Raw genomic sequence first — 7,462 nt, forward strand, 5'->3', positions numbered from 1 at the left:
GCTAGTTGATTATGCTATTGATATGAGTAAACTTGAGACCTATACGTTATTACAAATGTGGTTAGTTATAATTTTTATTGAAAACTTGAATGCTGGCTTTACATATTTACAACAACAAGAGCAAACAGAGTTTGTAAATTTTTTTTCTTTATCACTTTCAGTTTGTCAACTGAATTGCTTGAGGACAAGCAAAGGTTTAAGCTTGGGGGAGTTGATACGTCTCCAACGTATCTACTTTTCCAAACACTTTTGCCCTTGTTTTGGACTCTAACTTGCATGATTTGAATGGAACTAACCCGGACTGATGATGTTTTCGGCAGAATTACCATGGTGTTATTTATGTGTTGGAGCAAACGTTCTCGAAATGACCTAAAACTTCACGGAGACACTTTTCAGAAAATAAGAAAAATACCTGCCAAAGATGAAGGCCAGGGGGCCACCACCTTGCAACGAGGGTGGGGGCGCGCCGCAGGCGCGCCCCCTACCTCGTGGGCCCCCTGTTGCCTCTCCGACTCCAACTCCACCTCCATATATTATGTTTTGGGGAGAAAAAAAGCAAAGAGAGAAGAAATCATCGCGTTTTACGATACGAAGCCGCCACCAAGCCCTAAAACCTCTCGGGAGGGCTGATCTGGAGTCCGTTCGGGGCTCCGGAGAGGGGAATCCGTCGCCATCGTCATCATCGACCATCCTCCATCACCAATTTCATGATGCTCACCGCCGTGTGTGAGTAATTCCATCGTAGGCTTGCTGGACGGTGATGGGTTGGATGAGATCTATCATGTAATCGAGTTAGTTTTGTTAGGGTTTGATCCCTAGTGTCCACTATGTTCTGAGATTGATGTTGCTATGACTTTGCTATGCTTAACGCTTGTCACTAGGGCCCGAGTGCCATGATTTCAGATCTGAACCTATTATGTTTTCATCAATATATGAGTGTTCTTGATCCTATCTTGCAAGTCTATAGTCACCTATTTATGTGTTATGATCCGTTAACCCCGAAGTGAGAATAATCGGGATACTTATCGGTGATGACCGTAGATTGAGGAGTTCATGTATTCACTATGTGTTAATGCTTTGTTCCGGTTCTATATTAAAAGGATGCCTTAATATCCCTTAGTTTCCGTAAGGACCCCGCTGCCACGGGAGGGTAGGACAAAAGATGTTATGCAAGTTCTTTTCCATAAGCACGTATGACTATATTCGGAAAACATGCCTACATTATTTCAATGAACTGGAGCTAGTTCTGTGTCACCCTAGGTTATGACTGTTACATGATGAACCGCATCCGGAATAATTCTCCATCACCGGTCCATTGCCTACGAGCTTTCCATATATTGTACTTCGCTTATTTACTTTTCCGTTGCTACTATTACAATCACTACAAAATACCAAAAACATTACTTTTACTACTGTTACCTTTTGCTACCGTTATCACCAGTATCATATTACTTTGCTACTAAACACTTTGTTGCAGATATTAAGTTTCCCGGAGTGGTTGAATTGACAACTCAGCTGCTAATAGTTGAGAATATTCTTTGGCTCCCCTTGTGTCGAATCAATAAATTTGGGTTGAATACTCTACCATCGAAAACTGTTGCGCTCCCGTATACTTGTGGGTTACCAGAGGCCTTCTTGAACTTTTCCTGTTCGGTGGTAGCAGCAGTTAGCTGTGTCCGGCACTGCTCCAGCTCTTGGGCTAGTAAGTCGTTCTTCTCCATAAGAACCTGGTTATACAACGATCCTTAAAACATTTGTCCCAACTGCTTCAAGTCTTGGGGACTACGGGCACATGGTTAGCAAATTTGGACAAGGTAAACTTACCTGCACATCTTTCAAATGTTGCTTGGTGGCTCAGTTAAGCCCATCTCGAGCAGCTCGGATGTATGCATCAGCCGAGCTGAAGGCACCGAACGCCTCTTTTGATAAGTGGGGATTTCATAAAACGTTCCTCCGGCGCCGGTGATTCATGGCGCTCTCCACTTACGAATTGGTGACGGACATATTTTCCGAACCCTCAGCAGAAGGACAGTCCGGCGCCGCTCCCATATCGGGCCTCATCTCTTCGGCTGGGACCGAATCCTGGTGATCAGGAGTACGACTGGTCGGGTCCCCAGACACAGTCCGTCGAACCTTTTCCCTAATACATAAGGAATATATAAGTCATAGTTGTATGCGACTGCTAAAAAGAGCATAGTTGAAAACCCATACCTCTTCAAGGAAGGCCTGACCGTATCTCTGTTTGCTTTCCTCTTCGAAGGCCTGCCCGACGCGGGAGCCGTTCTCTCTGGAGATGCCCCCGGGGCAGCACGATGCGCCAAACGCCTCCCCTTCTGAGCACAGGATGGTGCAATGAGTGAGGAAGAATGAGAAAACCCTCTCGGACAAAGTGTCTCCTGATTACTTACATGCGAAACAGGAAGGTGGCCGGGGTAATCGGCGATGATGCGTATATCCGTGCCGTCATAACTCATTTGATAGAAAACTCCATCTTTGAGCTCCACGAATATGTCCGGATCTTCCTCATATCCAGGGTCAAGATCCCGAGTGTGATTCTTCGGCTGAGGGCAGGGTCATGGATCCCCTCGATAGCCTTTCAGCATTCCTGTCATGAATGAATAAGATATCGCCTTTCAAAAATAATTTAGGGAGATGGGTCGAATAGTGGAGTTAGAGCTTACCCAGCTAGGAGAATTGTACATGGAAACCCCGTCTTGATTTTGGAGACGGGTGAACTACTCCTACTCCCCTTTATACAGTTCGCCTGATACTTTGGCTAGAGCGGCGGGAGTCTTCGGGCCCTTCCGACCGTAGCGGGAGGCATCGTCTTCCCCATTGTAATGCCACATGGGTAGCCCTCTATATTGGAGTGGTTGGAGCCCCCGCATTGGAGACCGCCATTACCTCGACTATTGACAATCCGGACTGGGCGAGCATCTTGATCTTGCCCAGCAGTAGACTGTTCTCTGTGCTATCCTCTTCCTCGAGGCTCCAAGGACGCCAACTATGGCGTTTCTTCAACAGAGCACTTGAAAATTCGGGGAGGCCCATACGGACTGGGTCGGGAAGTCCGACGTCGTCAATAGAAAACCATTCGGAGGTCCACTCTTCGGAAGCTTTCTTCGGTGTGCCGGATAGGTATCTGGTCTCAGCAATGCTCCATATTTAGGTCCCGCCCACTTCAAATATCGATCCCTCCTGGTTGCGCAGGACAAGACAAAACAACCTTCTCCACAGATCAAAATGGGCCTCACAACCCAGGAATGATTCGCATAAAGCGACATAGCCCACAATATGCAAGATGGAGGCTGGGATAAAGTTGTGTAGCTGGAGGCCATAATACTCCAGAAGCCCTCGAAGGAATGGGTGAATTGGAAATCCCACGCCCCTCAACAGATAGGGGACGAAGCACACTCGTTCCCCCGTGGAAGGATTGGGGAAATCCTCTGCCTGGGTTTTGTCGTTGAAGGAAGCCAACCCTGCTCGAACAGGGACCAGATCCGCAGGGGGAGAAATCCCTGCGTTTGCAACTTCGCCAATCGACTATGGGACACAGAGCACCTCTCCCACTCACCTTTCTCTGGGTTGGAATGGGATGAGGAGCTGGGAATGCTGGCCATGTTAGAATGGTCTCTCCTGGCAATCTATGAGGAATTTCTCCGTATGGTGCCGAATGGATCTGAGACCCAATCTCTTTAAATAGACGCTCTTTCTTGCCTGGCGAGGGTGTTATTTGCAAAGAATACCCTAACCGTCTGCATTCGCCCGACATGTGGCAGCTGAAGTCATCGATGCATAGAAGCCGAGGGGCGCGGCCTTGAATGAAAAACCGAATACGTTACTTGGAAGTCATCGAAGGAGGAACCCTCCTTGCAATGTCGAAGACAATCCGCGCGTTGAACACCTCGTCATTGAAGCCTGGCTCGGGGGCTACTGAGGGAGTCCTAGACTAAGGGGTCCTCGGGCATCCGGCCTGTTAGCCATGGGTCGGATTGGTGGGCTGTGAACATACGAAGACCGAAGACTGCACCCATGTCTGGATGTGACTCTCCTTGGCATGGAAGGCAAGCTTGGCGACTAAATATGTACATTCCTTTCTTTGTAACCAACCTTGTGTAACCCTAGATCCTCCCGGTGTCTATATAAACCGGAGGACTTAGTCCGGAGAAGGGCACTCATTATCATAGCCATACACGCTAGACCTCTAGGGTTTAGCCATTACGATCTCGTGGTAGATCAACTCTTGTAATACTCATATTCATCAAGATCAATCAAGCAGGACGTAGGGTATTACCTCCCTAGAGAGGGCCCAAACCTTGGTAAAACATTGTATCCCCTGTCTCCTGTTACCATCGACCTTAGATGCACAGTTCGGGACCCCCTACCCGAGATCCGCCGGTTTTGACACCGACAATGCCTCTTCACCGGCCAGTTGAGTTCGTTATCGATCTTGAGCACGGTACTTTACTCGTTTGCAAGCGTCCATACAAGCTTGGACCAAGGGAGCTAAAAGAATTGAAGAAACAACTCGATGAACAAGAGCGTCTAGGTCTGATCAGACCGAGTTCATCTCCATGGGGTTGTGGTGTTCTTTTGTCCAGAAGAAGGATGGCACGGACCGACTTTGCGTTGATTACCGTCCATTGAACAAGAAAACAATCAAGAACAAGTACCCACTTCTCAACATCAATGAGCTATTCGAGCAACTTAAAGGTGCAAAGGTATTTTCCAAGCTTGACCTCCGTATGGTTATCATCAGATTTGCATCCGTGAAGAAGATATTCCTAAGACAGCATTCAGAACAAGCTTTGGTTCTTATGAATACACTGCCATGTCTTTCGGCCTTGTCAATGCCCCTCCAACATTATCTCGCATGATGAACTTCATCTTCAACCCCTACACCAATGAATTTGTCCTGGTTTATCTCAATGATATCTTGGTGTTCCCTAAGAATAAGAAGGATCATGCCAAGCATTTGCGATTGGTTCTCGGCAAGCTCAGAGAGTATCAATTGTTGGGGAACGTAGTAATTTAAAAAAAATTCCTACGCACACGCAAGATCATGGTGATGCATAGCAACGAGAGGGGAGAGTGTTGTCCATGTACCCTCGTAGACCGAAAGCGGAAGCGTTAGCACAACGCGGTTGATGTAGTCGTACGTCTTCACGATCCGACCGATCAAGTACCGAACACACGACACCTCCGAGTTCAGCACACGTTCATCCCGATGATGTCCCTCGAACTCCGATCCAGCCGAGTGTTGAGGGAGAGTTTCGTCAGCATGACGGCGTGGTGATGATGATGATGTTCTACCGACGCAAGGCTTCACCCAAGCACCGCTACAGTATTATCGAGGTGGACTATGGTGGAGGGGGGCACCGCACACGGCTAAAAGATCAACATATCAATTGTTGTGTCTATGGGGTGCCCCCTGGCCACGTATATAAAGGAGTGGAGGAGGGGAGGGGCCGACCCTCTCTATGGCGCGCCCTAGGGGAGTTCTACTCCCATAGGGAGTAGGATTCCCCCTTTCCTAGTAGAACTAGGAGCCCTTCCAAGTAGTAGGAGTAGGAGAGAAGGAAGGAGGGGGTGCAGCCCTCCCCCCTAGTCCAATTCGGACTAGGCCTTGGGGGGCGCGCGGACTGCCTCTCTCTCTTTCCCCTAAAGCCCAATAAGGCCCACACACTCCTCGGCGAATTCCCATAACTCCCCGGTACTCCGATAAATACCCGAATCACTCAGAACCTTTCCGATGGCCGAATATAGTCGTCCAATATATCGATCTTTACGTCTCAACCATTTTGAGACTCCTCATCATGTCCCCGATCTCATGCGGGACTCCGAACTACCTTCGGTACATCAAAACACATAAACTTATAATTTTACCGTCATCGAACTTTAAGCGTGCGGACCCTACGGGTTCGAGAACTATGTAGACATGACAGAGACACGTCTCCGGTCAATAACCAATAGCAGAACCTGGATGTTCATATTGGCTCCTACATATTCTACAAAGATCTTTATCGGTCAAACCGCATAACAACATACGTTGTTCCCTTTGTCATCGGTATATTACTTGCCTGAGATTCGACTGTCGGTATCTCAATACCTAGTTCAATCTCGTTACCGGCAAGTCTCTTTACTCGTTCTGTAATACATCATCCTGCAACTAACTCATTAGTTGCAATGCTTGCAAGGCTTAACTGATGTGCATTACTGAGAAGGCCCAGAGATACCTCTCCGACAATCCAAGTGTCAAATCCTAATCTCGAAATACGCCAACCCAACAAGTACCTTCGGAGACACCTTTAGAGCACCTTTATAATCACCCAGTTACGTTGTGATGTTTTGTAGCACACAAAGTGTTCCTCCGATAAACGGGAGTTGCATAATCTCATATTCATAGGAACATGTATAAGTCATGAAGAAAGCAATAGCAACATACTAAACGACCGAGTGCTAAGCTAACGGAATGGGTCAGGTCAATCACATCATCCTCCTAATGATGTGATCCCGTTAATCAAATGACAACTCATGTCAATGGCTAGGAAACATAACCATCTTTGATCAACGAGCTAGTCAAGTAGAGGCATACTAGTGACACTCTGTTTGTCTATGTATCCACACAATTATTATGTTTCCGGTTAATACAATTCTAGCATGAATAATAAACATTTATCATGATATAAGGAAATAAATAATAACTTTATTATTGCCTCTAGGGCATATTTTCTTCAGTCTTCCACTTGCACTAGAGTCAATAATCTAGTTCACATCACCATGTGATTTAATACCAATAGTTCACATCACCATGTGATTAACACCCATAGTTCACATCGACATGTGACCAACACCCAAAGGGTTACTAGAGTCAATAATCTAGTTCACATCACTATGTGATTAACACCCAAAGAGTACTATGGTGTGATCATGTTTTGCTTGTGAGAGAAGTTTAGTCAATGGGTCTGCCACATTCAGATCCGTAAGTATTTTGCAAATTTCTATGTCAAGAATGCTCTGCACGGAGCTACTCTAGCTAATTGCTACCACTTTCAATATGTATCCAGATTGAGATTTAGAGTCATCTGGATCAGTGTCAAAATTTGCATCGACGTAACCCTTTACAACGAACCTTTTTTTTTCACCTCCATAATCGAGAAAAATATCCTTATTCCACTAAGGATAATTTTGACCGCTGTCCAGTGATCTACTCCTAGATCACTATTGTACTCCCTTGCCAAAAATAGTGTAGGGTATACAATAGATCTGGTACACAGCATGGCATATTTTATAGAACCTATGGCCAAGGCATAGGGAATGACTTTCATTCTCTTTCTATCTTCTGCCATGGTCGGGCTTTGAGTCTTACTCAGTTTCACACCTTGTAACACATGCAAGAACTCTTTCTTTGACTGTTCCATTTTTAACTACTTCAAAATCTTGTCAAGATATGTACTCATTG

This window comes from Triticum urartu, chromosome 3 (genome assembly GCF_003073215.2).
Source record: "Triticum urartu cultivar G1812 chromosome 3, Tu2.1, whole genome shotgun sequence".
Lineage (NCBI taxonomy): Eukaryota > Viridiplantae > Streptophyta > Magnoliopsida > Poales > Poaceae > Triticum > Triticum urartu.